The sequence below is a fragment of the Coregonus lavaretus genome, assembly GCF_964263955.1.
Source record: "Coregonus lavaretus genome assembly, contig: HAP1_SCAFFOLD_607, whole genome shotgun sequence".
Lineage (NCBI taxonomy): Eukaryota > Metazoa > Chordata > Actinopteri > Salmoniformes > Salmonidae > Coregonus > Coregonus lavaretus.
Genome location: NW_028157821.1, coordinates 1 through 22,924, shown reverse-complemented (window position 1 = coordinate 22,924; position 22,924 = coordinate 1). Strand labels below are relative to the sequence as shown.

The following is a 22,924-nucleotide window of genomic DNA, read 5'->3' as shown; positions in this document are numbered from 1 at the left end:
AGTCCGCCCGGACCGGTGTGGTGATACTGGTGGTTTCTTAGAACTGATGGATTATGCAGTGACACGGAGAATGAACGTGGAAAGCCATGTATGAACCAAGAGAACGAACTCCAACAAGAGGCATGGATATAGTCACTTTTCCATGCTCATTATTTTAAAGTCGTAGTATTTATCAATCTGATTTTAATCAAAGAAACAACTATTAAAATGCTAGCAAATCGCTCACCTCATTCTTTTTATTTAGTGAAGCAATTAAACCGAAATCAAATCAATGTTGGCAGTTCAAAACACAACTGTTTTAGTCAAACATTGGCCTACTTGGTGTAATTTGTTGATAGTCAGTAGGCTAGTTTTTGATCAGTGATGATTTGTATAATATTTTTCTGATATGATATTTGAGACAAGAGGAAAATAAATACGATCCTGTTTTATATTCTCATAGCCTATTTAGGAAATAACAAATCTTTGATATTATGCACAAAACAAACAAGTGTCAACATTCACCTGCAGGCTACACTGTTCTACAATAATAATGTATAGCAAATATAGGTAGGCCTAACTCCGCTCAGAGAATAAACTTCTCAGGTGTCATCTAATAGGCCTTTAATAATAATATAGCAATTCAACATCGGTTTTCATGGAAAGCTAATTACAGTGAGTGGGTTTAGTGCATGCAAAGTCTGGCCACAGAGTGTTCTTTTCAGTTACGCTGAAAGTTCTACGCTCTGGTAACTGAGCCCAACAGTCACGGTGTAACAAGTGCACATGTACTTATCTGGAAACAAGTATTTGAAAATAGTTTGAAATAGTATTTATAGGAAACTATTTGAAAAAAATTGCTAATACTTCAAATAGAAGTAGTTCATTCGCTCAATATGGAAGTGGTCAGATGACGTGGATACTACGCTACAGGACTGTTTTGCTAGCACAAACTGTAATATGTTCCATGATTCATCCAATTGCATTGAAGAGTATACCACCCTCAGTCACCGGCTTCATCAATAAGTGCATCGATGACTTCATCCCCACAGTGACAATACGTACAGTTGAAGTCGGAAGTTTACATAAACTTAGGTTGGAGTCATTAAAACTCGTTTTTCAAACACTCCACACATTTCTTGTTAACAAACTATAGTTTTGGCAAGTCAGTTAGGACATCTACTTTGTGCATGACACAAGTAATTTTTCCAACAATTGTTTACAGACAGAATATTTCACTTATAATTCACTGTATCACAATTCCAATGGGTCAGAAGTTTACATACACTAAGTTGACTGTGGCTTTAAACAGCTTGGAAAATACCAGAAAATGATGTCATGGCTTTAGAAGCTTCTGATAGGCTAATTGACATCATTTGAGTCAATTGTAGGTGTACCTGTAGATGTATTTCAAGGCCTACCTTCAAACTCAGTGCCTCTTTGCTTGACATCATGGGAAAATTTAAAGAAATCAGCCAAGACCTCAGAAAAAAATTGTAGACCTCCACAAGTCTGGTTCATCCTTGGGAGCAATTTCCAAACGCCTGAAGGTACCACGTTCATCTGTACAAACAATAGTATGCAAGTATAAACACCATGGGACCACGCAGCCGTCATACCGCTCAGGAAGGAGACACGTTCTGTCTCCTTGAGATGAACGTACTTTGGTGCGAAAAGTGCAAAACAATCCCAGAACAACAGCAAAGGACCTTGTGAAGATGCTGGAGAAAACAGGTACAAAAGTATCTATATGTACAGTAAAACAAGTCCTATATCGACATAACCTGAAAGGTCGCTCAGCAAGGAAGAAGCCACTGCTCCAAAACCGCCATAAAAAGCCAGACTACGGTTTACAACTGCACATGGGGAAAAAGTTCGTACTGGTCTGATGAAACAAAAATAGAACTGTTTGGCCATAATGACCATCTTTATGTTTGGAGGAAAAAGGCAGGGCTTGCAAGCCGAAGAACACCATCCCAACCGTGAAGCACGGGGTTGGCAGCATCATGCTGTGGGGGTGCTTTGCTGCAGGAGGGACTGGTGCACTTCACAAAATAGATGGCATCATGAGGAAGGAAAATTATGTGGATATATTGAAGCAACATCTCAAGACATCAGTCAGAAGTTAAAGTTTGGTCGCAAATGGTTCTTCCAAATGGACAATGACCCCAAGCATACTTCCAAAGTTGTGGCAAAATGGCTTAAGGACAACAAAGTCTAGGTATTGGAGTGGCCAGCACAAAGCCCTGACCTCAATCCTATAGAAAATTGTGGGCAGAACTGAAAAAGCGTGTGCAAGCAAGTAGGCCTACAAACCTGACTCAGTTACACCAGCTCTGTCAGGAGGAATGGGCCAAAATTCACCCTACTTATTGTGGGAAACTTGTGGAAGGCTACCCGACATTTTTTACCCAAGTTAAACAATTTAAAGGCAATGCTACCAAATACTAATTGAGTGTATGTAAACTTCTGACCCACTGGGAATTTGATGAAAGAACTAAAAGCTCTCTACTATTATTCTGACATTTCACATTCTTAAAATAAAGTGGTGATCCTAACTGACCTAAGACAGGGACTTTTTACTAGGATTAAATGTCAGGAATTGTGAACTGAGTTTAAATGTATTTGGCTAAGGTGTATGTAAACTCCCGACTTCAACTGTACATATCCCAACCAGAAGCCATGGATTACAGGCAACATCCGCGCCGAGCTAAAGGCTAGAGTTGCCGCTTTCAAGGAGCGGGACACTAAGAAACCCTGCTATGCCCTCAGACGAACCATGAAACAGGCAAAGCGTCAATACAGGACTAAGATTTAATCCTACTACACTGGCTTTGACGCTCATCGGATGTGGCAGGGCTTGCAAACTATTACAGACAACAAAGGGAAACCCAGCCACAAGCTGCCCAGTGATGCGAGCCTACCAGATGGGCTAAATGCCTTTTATGCTCGCTTCGAGCTGTTCCGGACGACTTTGTGATCACGCTCTCCGTAGCCGATGTGAGTAAGACCTTTAAACAGGTCAACATTCACAAGACCGCGGGGCCAGACGAATTACCAGGACGTGTACTCAGAGCATGCACGGACCAACTGGCAAGTGTCTTCATTGAAATGTTCAACCTCTCCCTGACCGAGTCTGTAATACCTACATGTTTAAAGCAGACCACCATAGTCCCTGTGCCCAAGAAAGCGAAGGTAACCTGCATAAATGACTACCACGCTGTAGCACTCACGTCGGTAGCCATGAAGTGCTTTGAAAGGTTGGTCATGGCTCACATCAATACCATCATCCCGGAAACCCTAAACCCACTCCAATTCGCATACCGCCCCAACAGATCCACAGATTACGCAATCTCAATCGCACTCCACACTGCCCTTTCCCACCTGGACAAAAGGAACACCTATGTGAGAATGCTGTTTATTGACTACAGCTCACGTTCAACACCTTAGTGCCCACAAAGCTCATCACTAATCTAAGGACCCTGGGACTAAACACCTCCCTTTGTAACTGGATCCTGGACTTCCTGATGGGCCGCCCCCAGGTGGTAAGGGTAGGTAACAACACATCTGCCACGCTGATCCTCAACACGGGGGCCCCTCCGGGGTGCATGCTCAGTCCCCTCCTGTACTCCCTGTTCACCCATGACTGCATGGACAGGCACGACTCCAACACCATCATTAAGTTTGCCGACGACACAAAAGTGGTAGGCCTGATCACCAACAACGATGAGACAGCCAATAGGGAGGAGGTCAGAGACCTGGCAGTGTGGTGCCAGGACAACAACCTCCCCCTCAGGAGATTGAAAATATTTGGCATGGGTCCCCAGATCCTCAAAAGGATATACAGCTGCACCATCGAGAGCATTCTGACCGATTGCATCACTGCCTGATATGGCAACTGCTCGGCATCTGACCGTAAGGAGCTACAGATGGTAGTGTGTACAGCCCAATACATCACTGGGGCCGAGCTTTCTGCCATCCAGGACTTCTATACTAGGCGGTTTCAGTGGAAGGCCCAAGAAATTGGCAAAGACTCCAGTCACCCAAGTCATAGACTGTTCTCTCTGCTACCTCACGGCAAGCGGTACCGGAGCGCCAAGTCTAGGTCCAAAAGGCTCCTTAACAGCTTCTACCCCCAAGCCATAAGACTGCTGAACAATTAATCAAATGGGCACCCGGACTATTTGCATTGATTTGATTATTTGAAAATACTCAAATACACAGAAAATAAGATTTAATATGCATGTATTTGAACTCTGATCTGACTGCCCCACACCTTCATATAGGTTCCACATTCAAAAAACTCAGGACACCCATCTCTCTATCAGCTAGTCAGGTCATCAGAACACCTAGGCAACCAAGTACTATCCCTTGGGCCCTGGACCGGCATTAAAAAAAAGTTGATCAAATGTCATACTATCAAATGATCAAAGGCAACAATCAATATGCCCCAAACAATATATTTTGAGTATTGTTGTACAGAAACAATATATTTAAACTGTTGATGTACAGAAATTATATATTTAGAGTGTTCTTGTACAGAAACAATATATTTAGATTGTTGTTTTACAGAAACAATATATTCAGAGTGTCGTTGTACACAGAAACAACATATTTAGAGTATTGTTGTACAGAAACAATATATTTAGAGTGTTGTTGTACAAAGGGTTAAACCATCAGATACGTTTCAATATAGGGGGAGATAGACAGACAGCCTATAATTAATATCAATACTGCACTCTGTTAACAACTTGACATAGCTCCCAAACAGCCACTGGTGTGGTCAACTAGATGCCTGGGTAGTTTTGAGCAGTGACAGGGAAACAGCAGCAGTGAGGGGAAAACAGCAGCAGTGATGGGAAACAGCATCAGTGAGGGGGAAACAGCAGCAGTGAGGGGGAAACAGCAGCAGTGAGGGGGAAACAGCATCAGTGAGGGGGAAACAGCAGCAGTGAGGGGGAAACAGCAGCAGTGAGGGGAAAACAGCAGCAGTGAGGGGGAAAACAGTAGCAGTGAGGGGGAAACAGCAGCAGTGAGGGGGAAACAGCAGCAGTGAGGGGGAAACAGTAGCAGTGAGGGGGAAACAGTAGCAGTGAGGGGGAAACAGCAGCAGTGAGGGGGAAACAGCATCAGTGATGGGGAAACAGCATCAGTGAGGGGGAAACAGCATCAGTGAGGGGGAAACAGTAGCAGTGAGGGGGAAACAGCAGCAGTGAGGGGGAAACAGCAGCAGTGAGGGGGAAACAGCAGCAGTGAGGGGGAAACAGCAGCAGTGAGGGGGAAACAGCATCAGTGATGGGGAAACAGCATCAGTGAGGGGGAAACAGCATCAGTGAGGGGGAAACAGTAGCAGTGAGGGGGAAACAGCAGCAGTGAGGGGGAAACAGCAGCAGTGAGGGGGAAACAGCAGCAGTGAGGGGGAAACAGTAGCAGTGAGGGGGAAACAGTAGCAGTGAGGGGGAAACAGCAGCAGTGAGGGGGAAACAGCAGCAGTGAGGGGGAAACAGCATCAGTGATGGGGAAACAGCAGCAGTGAGGGGGAAACAGCAGCAGTGAGGGGGAAACAGCAGCAGTGAGGGGGAAACAGCAGCAGTGAGGGGGAAACAGCAGCAGTGAGGGGGAAACAGCATCAGTGAGGGGGAAACAGTAGCAGTGAGGGGGAAACAGTAGCAGTGAGGGGGAAACAGCAGCAGTGAGGGGGAAACAGCATCAGTGATGGGGAAACAGCATCAGTGAGGGGGAAACAGCATCAGTGAGGGGGAAACAGTAGCAGTGAGGGGGAAACAGCAGCAGTGAGGGGGAAACAGCATCAGTGATGGGGAAACAGCATCAGTGAGGGGGAAACAGCATCAGTGAGGGGGAAACAGTAGCAGTGAGGGGGAAACAGCAGCAGTGAGGGGGAAACAGCAGCAGTGAGGGGGAAACAGCAGCAGTGAGGGGGAAACAGCAGCAGTGAGGGGGAAACAGCAGCAGTGAGGGGGAAACAGCAGCAGTGATGGGAAACAGCCACAGTGGGACACAAGGCGTTCCTCCACCAGTACATGAGCAACAGTTCATCTGGTCAGGTCAAGACTTCTTAGCCCTTTGGTCATTCACCACAAGCCAGCTGTTTCTCCTCAATATGCTTGACTCCTTTCTGTGTGTTAGCAAGTTAACAATACTGGATGCAAAACATGTGGTAACTGCTGGTCATTCTGTCACACTGGCATTGGCTGCTAAATGTTATGGTCCTGTAAAAAGAAATCTGAAAGCTGTAAAATTTGGGGAATCCATGATGAGAGGAAATTACTTTAAGACGATGAGATTAGTTAATGGGTTCTCATGGTTCTCACCCCCTTCCAAAGACTTACACAGTAATTATGACAACTTTCGGAGGACGTCCTCCAGCCTATCAGAGCTCTTGCAGCATGAACTGACATGTTGTCCACCCAATCAAAGGAACAGAGAATTAATCTAGTACTAAAAGCATAAGCTACAGCTAGCTAGCACTGCAGTGTATAAAATGTGGTGAGTAGTTGACTCAAAGAGAAAGACAATAGTTGAACAGTTTTGAACAAATTAATTTATTCCAAAATGAAGGAGAAGCAAGAGAGAAAATAGAGAGATTTCGTCATTGTTTTTCACTTTCAGTTTCACTTACTTAGCTAGAAAATGCAGCTAGCTAGTTTAGCCTACTGAAACACCCTGCTCAAACAGAGGGGTGCTATGTTAGCTAGCTGGCTATGACTTTCCAACACAACACTGGAACTCTTTCAAGTCAAGGTAAGCTTTTGGTATTACTAATTTATTGCCACTGGGGCCCGCCGGTGTAACTGCTTACTGACTGTACACTAACGTTACTGCATGATTGTAGCAGGTTTACTAACGCGTTAATTCTAAGACTATGACGTTACTTTAGCTAACATGGTGACAACGATGTAGGCTGTGGGCAGCGGTTTGGCTTGGAAAGGTTTTTTCGGCTGGTCACATACAGCTGATGTGTTGTGCATTGAAGTCCACAAGCAAAGGGAAGAGGTGAGAGGAGGAGAGCGCATAGATGCGAGAAGGAATACAAGGTGGCTGCTATGAAAGTGAACTGTGTCTATGCGTGATCAGGGGTGTATTCATTCCGCCGATTCTGTTGAAAAGCGTTTCTTAAACGGAAGCAAACGGAAGCAAACGGAACAAAACAGGGATAAACGTACCTGAATTTGTCCAATAGAAACTCTTGTTTGAAACTGTTGGACTAATGATTACACCCTATATCAGCTAGACGCAGGCAAGAGTGTGCAAGGCGGTATTGAATGTCACTGTCTGTCCATATGTCACAAATTTGTCTCTTGATCTGTGTGCACCTACCTGTAAACTTTTATTCATAGGCTAGGTTGTAGCAACCTCATGATGGGTATAGGGCAAATTTGAGGATCATGTAGTACCCTAAACCTATCGCGGTTACATTGAACTGGGTGAATGGAATATGAATGAGAGTCATCCAATATGCTGTACTTAAACGGCACTGACCACCACTGGTGAGGACAGTATTGAATGGACCAAATACACAAACACACATGCACGCACACAATCCTCAGGGTACAAGTGAAGTAGGGCAAGAGTACAAAATACAAGGCTAAAAGGAGGACAACCTCAGTCAAACACAGCAGAGAACATTTTCTCCTCAAAGAGCAATGTGCTGATAGTGAATACAAAAAACAAATCCTCTTCCAGTAAAGTTCATGCTCCCAATGTTAGGCAACTCAGGGTCTGTGAGTGCTGAAAGCTAAGATGGGTTGTGTCCTAAATGGCACCCTATTCTCTATATAATGGCACCCTATTCTCTATATAGTGCACTACTTTGTGTACTAAATGGGGAATAGGTTGCCATTTTTTACGCAGACATGGTGATTTACCATAGGAGAATACACAGCCACATTCCCAGCACAAAGGGTCAGTGAGGTGCAAATCTTGAGATCCTTGTGCGTAACTGGATTTTATGCCAAAATCTCCTGTTGACATCATTGCATTATTTATGCAAAAGTCTGAGGGCTCTTTTTGAACAAATCTAGCACAATGGTAAATCGTAGCACTGGTGGTAGTGCTATAAATTCAGTGGTGTGTCAGAAATATTTGTGCTATTTTCACAACCAGAGTTATGGGCGCAGTAGCTGATGGTGGCGTAAAAGGGCTGAGTTTTGATGAATGAACAAGTTATATGTGTGTCAAGGCATGACCCCTCACTGGTCAATCAGAAAGTGGTCCATGGCTAAATATGTGGTTGCTTCAAGTAGTGTATTTACTGTATTTTATGTATTGAGTTGTTATCAACCCCAATTTGAATGTTAGTCCATATATAGCCTAGTTTGTTAAATAGCCTGCAAAAACAAAATAACAAGATGCATGAAGGCCTATCCCATCTTTGCTAAATATGTTGAACATATTTGCAGTCAACATTGTAAGAAGCCTAATTGCATGGCTTCAATATGAAAATATATTGTTAAACATAGCATTTGCACTGATATGACATGGGGCGGCAGGTAACGTAGTGGTTAAGAGCGTTGTGCCAGTAACCGAAAGGTCGCTGGTTCTAATCCCCGAGCCGACTAGGTGAAAAATCTGTCGATGTGCCCTTGAGCAAGGCACTTATCCCTAATTGCTCCTGTAAGTCGCTCTGGATAAGAGCGTCTGCTAAATGACCAATTTATTTATTTATTTTATTTATATAGGGGCTAGGCCTACTGTAAATTGCATTATGTCTGCCATGTCTCAGCCATGGACATGCCAAATGTTGTCAATAAGCAAGATCAAATTCTAATCAAAACGAAACAACTTGTTTTAAATGGGCTATGTCTAAATACAGTTACATGCACCATAGTTGCTCCCCGTGGGCATAATTAAGGTAGACTATGGAGGCTTTTAAGCACATCCTAAATAATAATAGGTTCTACCTAAAATAATGATAAAAATGCTCCCTGTTTTACTAGTCCCAAACTTGACCTTTTAATAAAGCTTTGGTGATTAATATTTATTTCCAAGCAATCTCACGAGCCAAACCCTTTATTGATGGGCTGCTATTTGTAGATGGGTTGGCTGACAATGTTATTAAAACGATGTGTGCGCTTCCATGGGGCAGAAGTCAGCCTGTTGTTGTGATGCTGGATGGCCAGATTGCTAGCAAGAATGACAAGAAACTGCTATGTGGGGGATATTAAGTGGCTCGTTTCAGGTTGTTTCATCTTGTTATTGATACCATGTCTTGTTTTGAGGTGTTTTGACTGATTTCATGTCAATGCTAATATGGCTAAAATTCGCTAGCTAACCAACAACTGTAATGATGTATTTGAAAGACAACAAATTGTCATTGTGCAAATGTATTTATGTTTTCAATAAACATTGGAGACGAACTATAGCTTACATGTTGCAAACAATCTAAGGCAACCTCACCTGTTTTGCCCCATGGTTGCGCGCGTGTCGTTTTTGTTGATAAACAATCAACCACTCTATTGGGCGGGACAAACAAGCAGCCTTCATTGAAGGGAGGCTATGCTTAGTTTTTAATCAAATTAAAAACAAGCAATCTGCTTTTTAAAACAACAACAATATTTCTAAATAGAATGGGGTCAGAAACATTATATCATAAATCGCATATCTTGTTCCATGGCACTCTGTACAAACGTAGGCCTAAATATCTTTATGCATAACATCCTGTCAATTGTATCATTGCCTATGTGCAATGCACATTCTCCCAAAAATCGGCAGTTGCTATGGCATTATAGGAGGACTGAATAGTTTGGAGGAGTGCGTATTTGGTAATCTGAAGAGGGGCGCTCTCTGAAAATCGGGATGGATAGCCTACTTGAACAAGTGAAATGAAGTATGCAGGTGCTGTATGTGAATTGTGAGTAATGAAAAAGCAAAACATTTAGAGGGCAAAAACCTCCAAAATCTTTCACGGCACTCTCACTAGGTCATTTAAAACCCCTTTATTCATATTGGCTACTTGGCTAATGCATGGCCAGGATACAAATATATTCTATGCGAAGCTGCTAAACCAGCCTTGATTAGGGGGCTAAACCAGCCTTGATTAGGGGGCAATCGGTTTTCTATGTTTCTAAATACAAGATTCACAGGCACAAACTGCACATCCCTTGTTCCCTGGGCACTGTGCGTCACTGCTGGAAAGGCTGCACTTCCGCTCTGAAAATCCATGTCATTACCAACTGCGTTAACGTTAAGACCTGCTTTTGGTGGGTCTTAAAACTTCCCTTTAGTGCTGCATGAAATTGTCACTTTTGCGCTTGTTTTTAATGAAACACCTCAAATATTGGTGGAATAATACCAGTGCGCCCGTTTTTACATGACGAAATTGCAAACCAACGTGCATTTGAAACTTGCGTGGATCTCAAGTTAGGATTTGGCCTTGAGACATGATATTCCCGAAGTAGCAGGAATGGTGAAATCTACATGGGGGGTGGGTGACGAGGGTATCCATAAAGCCAAACAGATTGAAATAAGACTCATGGAAAAGTTTAACTTTTCTGTCCGAGTCTTTCTGTATGCCACAGCCGATGACAATCGCAATAGACGACAATAGCATCATGTAGGGAGACAGAAAGGGTGTTATCTTCAAAAGAACCCTCTGCGGGAGCATTGAATACTATTAGCAATACAATGAGGAAGTGTACATCAGAAAGTACCACAAGAATCGTAGCCCTTTCATGCAGCCAAATGATCAAATCGCCTCATGGGTGGAATGTTATTAATATTTTTCATAATTTCATAATTAATCAACATTATTTCAACAACGAAAAACACAGCAACTCTTGTATTCCTATGTCAAACGGTTTTGTTATTTCAGTCTTCTGTGATGCATATAAAGTGTAATATTGGGATGCAAACTAAAACTGGAATACCATTTCAACTCTATATCTGACATGGTACAGGTGTCTTCTTTTTTTAAGCCCATAACCATGTGTGTGCGGTGTATACTTTTGTTTCAAAGTAGATTTATTTAAGACTACCAAGAAACACTCTGTGTGACCCTGATGTAGCCCACTGCAGTAAAATGTTAATTAAACCTGACGGTATGATAGGAATACAACAGAAAAGTCATGTGGTACCGTACCACAAGAATAAAAGTCATGTGGTACCGTACCACAAGAATAAAAACATTGAGTGATAATGTACCTCAAGAATTTAAGTGTTTTATTTTTCTGTGGTAATGTGGCGGTAATCTTGCAGTATTTGACAGAAATCATCAAAGGCAAGCTATTCCTGTGGTACAATACTGCCTGAACAGAATAATCCGCAAAATGTAGCTAATAGGTATCTCAATATCATGTTCTGAGTATGATTAGACAAATTGGACCGTTCAAATCTTAAATTATCTTAAGACAGTCTCTTTCAGGAGAAATAAGACAATAAACTTGTTAAAAAACAAACTACTGTTTATTTTATTCATTAAACACTTTGTCTGGAGCCCAGGTTTCAAATGTAATTAAGAATATTTCACTTTTAAAAGGCATACTTGACATCAATTCAATAGATCATGGCACATGTATTTACGTATTTGTGATTTGCATTACATTTGTGAGTTGCCTCACATATTTGTGAATTGCGTTTTAAGGATCAGTTTCAAGTACGTAAAATGCAAAAATTAACATACCATGTGGTACCACCAATTAACCACAAAAGAACATAGAATTACCACATTAAAAAACTAAAATTATCACACAAAACCACAGGATTTGTACCACAGCAATAACAAATGTGTGGTAAAATGGTCCAAAATACACTATATATACAAAAGTAAGTGGACACCTCTTCAAATGAGTGAATTCGGCTATTTCAGCCACACCCGTTGCTGACAGTAGTATAAAATCGAGCATACAGCCATACAATCTCCATAGACAAACATTGACATTAGAATGGACTTACTGAAGAGCTCAGTGACTTTCAACGTAGCACTGCCATAGGATGCCACCTTTCCAACAAGTCAGTTTGTCAAATTTCTGCCCTGCTAGAGCTGCCCCGGTCAACTGTAAGTGCTGTTATTTGAAGTGGAAACGTCTAGGAGCAACAACGGCTCAGCCGCGAAGTGGTAGGCCACACAAGCTCACAGAATGGGACCGCCGAGTGCTGAAGCGCGTAGCGTGCCAACTGCAAAGTTTGGTGGAGGAGGAATAATGGTCTGGTGCTGTTTTTCATAGTTCGGACTATGCTCCTTAGTTCCAGTGAAGGGAAATCTTAACGCTACAGCCTACAGTGACATTCTAGACAATTCTGTGCTTCCAACTTTGTGGCAACAGTTTGGGGAAGGCCCTTTCCTGTTTCAGCATGACAATGCCCCTGTGCACAAAGTGAGGTCCATACAGAAATGGTTTGTTGAGATTGGTGTGGAAGAACTTGACTGGCCTGCACAGAGCTCTGACCTCAACCCCATCGAACACTTTTGGGATTAATTGGAACGCAGACTGCGAGCCAGGCCTAATCGCCCAACATCAGTGGCCGACCTCACTAATGCTCTTGTGGCTGAATGGAAGCAAGTTCATGCAGCAATGTTCCAACATCTAGTGGAAAGCCTTCCCAGAAGAGTGGCGGCTGTTATAGCAGCAAAGGGGGGACCAACTCCATATTAATGCCCATGATTTTGGAATGAGGTGTTCGACAAGCAGGTGTCCACATACTTTTTGTCATGTAGTGTACCACAAAATGTCTGGACACCACAAGAATACCATAGGTCCGGTACCACAGGAATAGCCCAGAGTACCACAAGACTACCACTGGAGAAGTACCACAGGAATACTTGACTGTGTGGTAAATTTACCAGAGAGTTACCACAGGACATTTTTGAAAGGTTGCAACATCAGACATAGTTGTGTGGGAAGTCAGCATTAGATTGAAAAAGCTCAAATGAACATTAAGGTTTCCAGAGAGCATGGTGTTATCAGACCCCCTGGAGTGATAAGAATTTCGACATGGCACTAAATCGTATTTAAACCAACGTGTTAATAAGAAGGTATGCAAATGTCAAGGGCAAGAGATTAAGTGAAATCACTGCAAGGTGTTTTCAATTAGAGAACGCGTTGTAATGTGCCAAGCTAATTGAAATTATGTTTAAATCATGCTGGTGAAAACTGAGGCTTAGATTCAATCAGTTCAGCGTTATCCTGCGACAATCGACAATTGCATAGCGTATCATTGTTTTTATACGATGTCGGAGGTGTAACTGCGTTGGAGCTGTCAAATCCGTGAGCGGTTGCTCATGTAGTTATTGTCAGGAAGCCACACCCTTACCACTCGCCTTAGAAGTTCAGAACGAGAAAGTGTATATAGTGTAATATAATGCTATATAGAAATTACACTTAAATTGAAAATCATTCAACAAAATAATAAGGATCTATATCAGCCTTATCAAGGTGAAGATTACATCACACATTCCAGTGTTCAACTTGTGCTGCATGGGCTTTCTGCTAATAGACAGGTTGGTTGTTTAGCAACAAAACCGACCGGTGTGCAACCATGGGGAAAAACAGACGGGGTTGGCTTAGATTGTTTACATGTAAACTATATTTCATCCACAATGTTTAAAAAAAACATAAATCAGTTTGCACAATGAGCATTTCTTGTCTCTCAGATACATTGTTACAGTTGTTGGTTAGCTAGCTAGCGGATTTTTGTCATACGAGCTTAGACATGACCAGTCAAAAGACCTCAAAACAACATGGTATCAATAACAAGATACAACGAGCTGAAACAAGCCACCCACGATTCCCCACATGGCAGCTTCTTGTCATTGTTGCTAGCTATCTGGCCATTCAGAATCCCAACAACGCACAGACTTCTGCCCCATTGAAGCGCGCACATTGTTTTCGTGGCGTTGTCAGCTAACCCGTCTATGCGACTCCAATGGCAATGTCTGCGATAGGTATAACCCTGGAAGCTATTTGTGGATGTGACAGCTCCAACGCATTTCCACCTCCGACATCGGCTAAACACGCTGAATTGTTTGAATCTAGGCCTGAGGCTTTGGACACAACTTAACAATGTTGACTTCACAAACTCCTTGTATTGTTTTGTCATTGGTTTGAAGATCTGATAAGAGTCATATTCAGGTTGAAGTTTTAGTGAGTTTGAAAGCCTGTGTCAAACATTTCTATGCAACAAGATATCATACACAATGTACGTCTTTTATTTCGTTCTTCTGATCTTACATAAAACTAATGTTAAAACATCAAATACACATTCTAAAATGTACAACAGCATTTGAAATGTTACAGTGTACCATAATGGTCCTGTGTAGCTCAGTTGGTAGAGCATGGCACTTGCAGTGCCAGGGTTGTGGGTTTGATTCCCATGGGGGACCAGTATGAAAATGTATGCACTCACTACTGTAAATCGCTCTGGATAAAAGCGTCTGCTAAAATGTAAAACCGTATATAGTATTTTATTGTTTTACACATTTCTTTATAAAAAGCTAAAAGCCTTATACAGTATAGACAATTTTTTTGTGAGGAAGTTTGTATGAAAAAGTTGATCCGGGTCGTAATTGGTAGGGCACACAACAGAAAACGAAAACAAGTTCAAGTAGTCCCTCCCTGTTTCAGTTTGTCTTATTCCATTTGGTGCCTTATAAATACGATCCCGATTTTGAGTGATGCTGTTTATTTATCAACCAGTTCATACTATTCAGGTGACTGATTCACTTACAAAAAACAGTGGTTCAATCAGAGAATTATCGACTAACATGTGTAGTCGTAAAAAGTACCGTACTTTACAACGATGCAGCCTTGGAATAAAAAATAAACATTTTATACATGTTACATACTGTATGTAGTTTTTTATAAAACAGACAACTTTAAAATATATATTGTATGAAAATCAAGTCTACCCTTTGCGGGGTAAAATTGATGGGAGGAATAGTGCGTGTTCCAGGGTTGGTCACCAACCCTGGTGAAGGCCTATTCATTCTTTCTTTTAATTCAAACACAGACATTAGCTAGTTTGGAAATGTACAGCGGATGAGGAAGTGGTGGGTTCCACGCTGGGCTCCTCTCCAGGTTCCACACTTCGGGTTCTCTGGGGTTCTCATCCGGTCATCAGACAGGTTCTGCAGCAGAACTGGCGAAACAGCTTCTTTTCACACAGCCGGTTGGACTTTACCATCTCACAGAACACCTCGTCGGCTAGAGAGAGAGATGAGAGGGGGGGGGGCAGAAAGAGCGTTCAGAGATGATCCACACAGCTATGTCCTCTTCCACTCTTTCCTTCCTTCCCCTATACAAACTTCCTGTTCAGAGATGATCCACACAGCTATGTCCTCTTCCACTCTTTCCTTCCTTCCCCTATACAAACTTCCTGTTCAGAGATGATCCACACAGCTATGTCCTCTTCCACTCTTTCCTTCCTTCCCCTATACAAACTTCCTGTTCAGAGATGATCCACACAGCTATGTCCTCTTCCACTCTTTCCTTCCTTCCCCTATACAAACTTCCTGTTCAGAGATGATCCACACAGCTATGTCCTCTTCCACTCTTTCCTTCCTTCCCCTATACAAACTTCCTGTTCAGAGATGATCCACACAGCTATGTCCTCTTCCACTCTTTCCTTCCTTCCCCTATACAAACTTCCTGTTCAGAGATGATCCACACAGCTATGTCCTCTTCCACTCTTTCCTTCCTTCCCCTATACAAACTTCCTGTTCAGAGATGATCCACACAGCTATGTCCTCTTCCACTCTTTCCTTCCTTCCCCTATACAAACTTCCTGTTCAGAGATGATCCACACAGCTATGTCCTCTTCCACTCTTTCCTTCCTTCCCCTATACAAACTTCCTGTTCAGAGATGATCCACACAGCTATGTCCTCTTCCACTCTTTCCTTCCTTCCCCTATACAAACTTCCTGTGCCAACCCTTTACTACTACACCAACCCTTTACTACTACACCAACCCTTTACTACTACACAAATCCCCTTTCCCCAAAACGCCCTCTCCTCCCTCCACTGTTACACTCACCCCTCTCCTCCCTCCACTGTTATGCTCACCCCTCTCCTCCCTCCATTGTTACGCTCACCCCTCTCCTCCCTCCACTGTTATGCTCACCCCTCTCCTCCCTCCATTGTTACGCTCACCCCTCTCCTCACCCCACTGTTATGCTCACCCCTCTCCTCCCTCCACTGTTACACTCACCCCTCTCCTCCCTCCACTGTTACGCTCACCCCTCTCCTCCCTCCACTGTTACGTTCACCCCTCTCCTCCCTCCACTGTTACGCTCTCCCCTTTCTCCTCTCTCAGCTACCTCCCTTCTGCCCTTCTCATGCCCACTCCTTGTCCCCTCCTATTCTAGATCTCCTTCTCTACTACACCCTTTCTCCACATCCATCCATCCTACCCTTTCCGTGCCCTCTCCACGTCTTCCCCCTTTACCACATCAGTTCTCACCTTGCTATGCCCCCCCGCCCCACCCCTCTGCCTCACTCCTCTCTCTCCCTGACCTTAAATTCTACTCTGGCCCAGGGTTTTCTAGTCCCGTGGTGAAATTGGGTCATTGTAAAGAATCCCTGGTGCAGAGAGAGAAGCCTGTTAACCAGAGATAGGTCCCCAGACCCCGGGCCAACCCTGTTCCCTCTTACATACCTCCATGGGAGCTTTGGTGAGGCCCTGGTGAGGCCATACAGAGGCACTGTTTACTCATAGCAACGTTATTGCTGCTCTGCCAATGCTTTCGGTGCACCCCAATTGGCACCCTATTCACTATGTTGTGCACTACTTTTGACCAGGGCCCATAGCCTTTCTCTCCCCGCTCCCTCGCTCCCTCCCTTATATAGCTCACAGGCTGCTACAGCTGCAGCCATGGGCCCTAGTTGCTCTTTCAAACCCAAATCACATCCCCTCCTCCACATCCTGGGGGACGCAATTGAGAAACACCCCTGGAGACCCGAGCAAGCGAGCACCCCGCGGGGCACAACAACTGAAAGTAACTAAAACTTACTGTGAGAGAATCTGAACGTGAAACATTTCCTAAAAGGCACAAACGTAGGGGTGTTTCTTTCAAAAAAGTATTGGTGAAAGTGCTATGAGGTTTGCAGAAGGCAGCAGACATGGGTTCAAATAATATTCGATAATCATTTAAAATACTTTATCTGTGCTTGATTGAGCTTGCCTGGTGTAATCAACCAATAGAATAGTCCCAAAACTGTAAACCCTGACCATCTGGCACACCGGGCAGGCAAGAGCAAATGCTGAACGTTTTTGAAAGATTTCAAATTGTATTTGAACCCAAGTCTGGAAGGCATTGCGTCTATTCCTATATAGGTAAGTTTCCAATATCTTGCTGAGTGCATCCAATTGGATGAACTCCGCCCCTGTAAAAACAGAATAAACAAACATTTCACAAGATGTCTCGATAGCCACCTACAGTATGAGAAACATCCAACTTTACAGCTCTATTTCCCCCGGATAGTGGCTTAGCAAGGCTCAGCGAGGTAGAGCTAGACTATTCGTCATTCATTCTTTACCTCAGAATACAGACATGCAGTTAAAGTAGCCTGGGTGCCAGTTTCCACTGGAGACAACTTGTTGTTGTCTTGCCAAGGCAGTGATATACATCTGTGTTCCAAATGGCACCCTATTACCTATTTAGTGCACTACTTTTGACCTTTTGACCAGAGCCTTATGTAGTGCCATACATAGGGAATAGGGTGCCTTTTTGGACGGGCCGTTAGGGTTGTAGAATGCAGAAACTGGCAGGTATGCCAGGGCAGGCTAGACATAAAGCGGGCCAACATGGCAACCTCATGAACATGGCAACCTCATGAACATGGCAACCTCATGAACATGGCAACCTCACAACTATCCTCTCTGAACAACTCTCTCCCAACTACCCTCTCTGACCAACTCTCTCCCAACTATCCTCTCTGACCAACTCTCTCCCAACTATACTCTCTGACCAACTCTCTCCCAACTCTCCTCTCTGACCAACTTTCTCCCAACTGCCCTAACTAACCAACTCTCTCCCAACTGCCCTTTCTAACAAACTCTCCCAACTGCCCTCTCTGACCAACTCTCTCCCAACTGCCCTTTCTAACAAACTCTCCCAACTGCCCTCTCTAACCAACTCTCTCCCAACTGCCCTTTCTAACCAACTCTCTCCCAACTGCCCTTTCTAACAAACTCTCCCAACTGCCCTTTCTAACAAACTCTCCCAACTGCCCTCTCTAACCAACTCTCTCCCAACTGCCCTTTCTAACCAACTCTCTCCCAACTGCCCTTTCTAACAAACTCTCCCAACTGCCCTCTCTGACCAACTCTCTCCCAACTGCCCTTTCTAACAAACTCTCCCAACTGCCCTCTCTAACCAACTCTCTCCCAACTGCCCTTTCTAACCAACTCTCTCCCAACTGCCCTTTCTAACAAACCCTCCCAACTGCCCTCTCTAACCAACTCTCTCCCAACTGCCCTTTCTAACCAACTCTCTCCCAACTCCCCTCTGACTGACTCTCTCCCAACAGCCAAAGGGCATCAGTAGAGTGTTACTGTAAGTCAGGGGGAAAGCAAACCAATGTCTGGATACAACACTTTAACACTACCTTTAAATATCTTATTCTATACCATCATCACCGTGTCATATGAATGTCGTCCAACTTAAAAACATCAAACCATCTTAATGTGATGTTGTTATGAGAATATCATATCAAAGAAAAACGATCCTATTTTTCAAGCAAATCTATTGTTCGCGTGGTACCTTTGACAACCATCGCAAATGTTAATTTTAATTTACATTTCCTAGCGAGAATAAAATGGCCTTTTTCTAAAATGACACTTGTCACGATCCATTATGAATACCTACTGTATGAAATAGTACCCCCAGCTCCAAAGCCCCACCACCACCCTGCACTTCAGAAAGGGGACAAAGCCCATTCAATTGAAAATGCCTCTGCTCGGTTCAGTTATGGTCCATTTTCACATGGCGGTAAAAATACCAACTAGTTATTAAAATAACGACCAAGCAGTTGGTTCTGGCTGTGAGAGCTGAAAGCTGAAAGCAGCTTCTAAGAGCTACGGTAGCTACTGTACTGCATCTGGCTCCCAAATGGCACCCTATTCCCTATATAGTCCACTACATTGGACCAGGGCCCATAGGGTGCTATTTGGGATGCAACTTGATGCTCCGAGAGAGAATTCAAAGAACTTGTTAATGGCAATTACAGGCCTTTCAGAACCACCACTTACTTCACTCAGGGTGAAAGAGATTAAGTGTGACACAGGGGTCGCAGCAATGACATTTTTAGCACCCCGCGCCAATCTGTTCTGCATTCACACAATTCACACAGTCTTCTGTATTGTCATCCCACCAGAGAAAGAACTGTTGGGTTATGTGTCACCACCGCTATTTGTGTGTGTGTGTGTGTGTCTGAAAGTGTGTGTGTGTGTATTTCAGGCCTTCGTGTGACCCTCGACAAGCTTTCACACACTCACCATTGTTACAGGTTGCATTCAGGATGCACGTTCTGCTGATGAGGTTGTAGCCATCTTTGCACTTGCCGCAGGTCGTCCCGGGGCCATCGCAGCTCAGGCAATTCTCCTCACACCTGGACACCGCATGCACACAATAAGACAGAGGGACAAAAGAGAACAAGAGAGAGAATGAAAAGAAAGAAAGAGTATGGAATACGTCCAGTAAACATGGTGGGCCTTTTTATTATTTTTCCCCAGAGAAAGAGAGAGATGGAGAGAAAGAGAGAGAGAGAGAGAGAGAGAGAGAGAGAGAGAGGGGTAGAAAGAAAAAGAGAGCGAGAGGGGTAGAAAGAAAAAGAGAGAGAGAGGGGGGAGAGAGAGAGACAGAAAGAGAGAGAGAGAGACAGAGAGACATATAGAGGGGAGGTTATGAGGGAGAGAGAGAGAGAGACAGAGAGAAGAGAGAGAGACAGAGAGAAGAGAGGGATGAAAACAGTAAACAGTTCAGAGATTGTCTTGGATAATGAATAGCGACAAGAAGACAATAACAGGGACATCATGTTATAAATATCTGACCTACTGGGTGATGAGACAGGGTCTGACCTACTGGGTGATGAGACAGGGTCTGACCTACTGGGTGATGAGACAGGGTCTGACCTACTGGGTGATGAGACAAGGTCTGACCTAGTGGGTGATGAGACAGGGTCTGACCTAGTGGGTGATGAGACAGGGTCTGACCTAGTGGGTGATGAGACAGGGTCTGACCTAGTGGGTGATGAGACAGGGTCTGACCTAGTGGGTGATGAGACAGGGTCTGACCTACTGGGTGATGAGACAGGGTCTGACCTAGTGGGTGATGAGACAGGGTCTGACCTACTGGGTGATGAGACAAGGTCTGACCTACTGGGTGATGAGACAAGGTCTGACCTAGTGGGTGATGAGACAAGGTCTGACCTAGTGGGTGATGAGACAGGGTCTGACCTAGTGGGTGATGAGACAGGGTCTGACCTACTGGGTGATGAGACAAGGTCTGACCTAGTGGGTGATGAGACAGGGTCTGACCTAGTGGGTGATGACACAGGGTCTGACCTAGTGGGTGATGACACAGGGTCTGACCTAGTGGGTGATGACACAGGGTCTGACCTAGTGGGTGATGACACAGGGTCTGACCTACTAGGTGATGACACAGGGTCTGACCTAGTGGGTGATGACACAGCGTCTGACCTAGTGGGTGATGAGACATGGTCTGACCTACTGGGTGATGAGACATGGTCTGGCCTAGTGGGTGATGAGACATGGTCTGGCCTAGTGGGTGATGAGACATGGTCTGACCTACTGGGTGATGAGACAGGGTCTGACCTAGTGGGTGATGACACAGGGTCTGACCTAGTGGGGGATGAGACAGGGTCTGACCTAGTGGGTGATGAGACAGGGTCTGACCTATTGGGTGATGTGACAGGGTCTGACCTAGTGGGTGATGGGACAGGGTCTGACCTAGTGGGTGATGAGACCGGGTCTGACCTAGTGGGTGATGACACAGGGTCTGACCTAGTGGGTGATGACACAGGGTCTGACCTAGTGGGTGATGACACAGGGTCTGACCTAGTGGGTGATGACACAGGGTCTGACCTAGTGGGTGATGACACAGGGTCTGACCTAGTGGGTGATGACACAGGGTCTGACCTAGTGGGTGATGACACAGGGTCTGACCTAGTGGGTGATGAGACAGGGTCTGACCTAATGGGTGATGGGACAGGGTCTGACCTAGTGGGTGATGGGACAGGGTCTGACCTAGTGGGTGATGGGACAGGGTCTGACCTAGTGGGTGATGGGACAGGGTCTGGCTTAATGGGTGATGGGACAGGGTCTGATCTAGTGGGTGATGGGACAGGGTCTGATCTAGTGGGTGATGGGACAGGGTCTGGCTTAATGGGTGATGGGACAGGGTCTGACCTAGTGGGTGATGGGACAGGGTCTGGCCTAGTGGGTGATGGGACGGGGTCTGACCTAGTGGGTGATGGGACAGGGTCTGACCTAGTTGGTGATGGGACAGGGTCTGGCCTAGTGGGTGATGGGACAGGGTCTGACCTAGTTGGTGATGGGACAGGGTCTGGCCTAGTGGGTGATGGGACAGGGTCTGGCCTAGTGGGTGATGAGACAGGGTCTGGCCTAGTGGGTGATGAGACAGGGTCTGACCTAGTGGGTGATGAGACAGGGTCTGACCTAGTGGGTGATGAGACAGGGTCTGACCTAATGGGTGATGAGACATGGTCTGATCTAGTCGGTGATGGGACAGGGTCTGACCTAGTGGGTGATGGGACAGGGTCTGGCTTAGTGGGTGATGGGACAGGGTCTGACCTAGTGGGTGATGGGACAGGGTCTGACCTAGAGGGTGATGGGACAGGGTCTGACCTAGTGGGTGATGGGACAGGGTCTGACCTAGTGGGTGATGGGACAGGGGGAGAGAGAGTGACAAGGCTCAACAAGAACTGTAAGAATGTAAAGCAATAGAAAGAGATAGGGGTGATGAGAGACAGAGAGAGAGACAGAGACAGAGAGAGAGTGACAGAGAGAGACAGAGAGAGAGACAGAGAGAGAGACAGAGAGAGAGACAGACAGAGAGACAGAGAGAGAGAGAGAGAGAGAGAGAGAGAGAGAGAGAGAGAGAGAGAGAGACAGAGAGAGAGAGAGAGAGAGAGAGACAGAGAGAGAGAGAGACAGAGAGAGAGAGAGAGAGAGAGAGACAGAGAGAGAGAGAGACAGAGAGAGAGAGAGAGAGAGAGAGTGACAGAGAGAGAGAGAGAGAGAGTGACATACAGAGAGAGAAAGCGAGAGAAAGAGAGAGAGAGAGGTAGAAAGAAAAAGAGAGCGAAAGGGGTAGAAAGAAAAAGAGAGCGAGAGGGGTAGAAAGAAAAAGAGAGAGAGAGAGAGGGGGGAGAGAGAGAGACAGAAAGAGAGAGAGAGAGACAGAGAGACATATAGAGGGGAGGTTATGAGGGAGAGAGAGAGAGAGAGAAGAGAGAGAGACAGAGAGAAGAGAGGGATGAAAACAGTAAACAGTTCAGAGATTGTCTTGGATAATGAATAGCGACAAGAAGACAATAACAGGGACATCATGTTATAAATATCTGACCTACTGGGTGATGAGACAGGGTCTGACCTACTGGGTGATGAGACAGGGTCTGACCTAGTGGGTGATGAGACAGGGTCTGACCTACTGGGTGATGAGACAGGGTCTGACCTAGTGGGTGATGAGACAGGGTCTGACCTAGTGGGTGATGAGACAAGGTCTGACCTAGTGGGTGATGAGACAGGGTCTGACCTACTGGGTGATGAGACAAGGTCTGACCTAGTGGGTGATGAGACAGGGTCTGACCTAGTGGTGATGAGACAGGGTCTGACCTACTGGGTGATGAGACAAGGTCTGACCTAGTGGGTGATGAGACAGGGTCTGACCTAGTGGGTGATGAGACAGGGTCTGACCTAGTGGGTGTTGAGACAGGGTCTGACCTAGTGG

At 44.8% G+C, this 22,924-nt stretch overlaps 1 long non-coding RNA gene across 2 annotated transcripts in view; it reads right to left on the bottom strand.

Moving 5' to 3' along the window:
• LOC311124871 overlaps nucleotides 1-19,669 on the bottom strand; it is a 32,763-nt gene extending 13,094 nt beyond the window's left edge. The window contains exon 1 of one of the 2 annotated variants that reach the window (XR_014612817.1): nucleotides 19,429-19,669. This is a non-coding gene — a long non-coding RNA (uncharacterized lncRNA). Of the gene's footprint in view, nucleotides 1-9,396; nucleotides 9,419-19,428 lie in introns of those variants that run through there. The other variant, XR_014612818.1, reaches the window with a different exon arrangement.
• Between the last annotated feature and the right edge of the window lie 3,255 nt (nucleotides 19,670-22,924).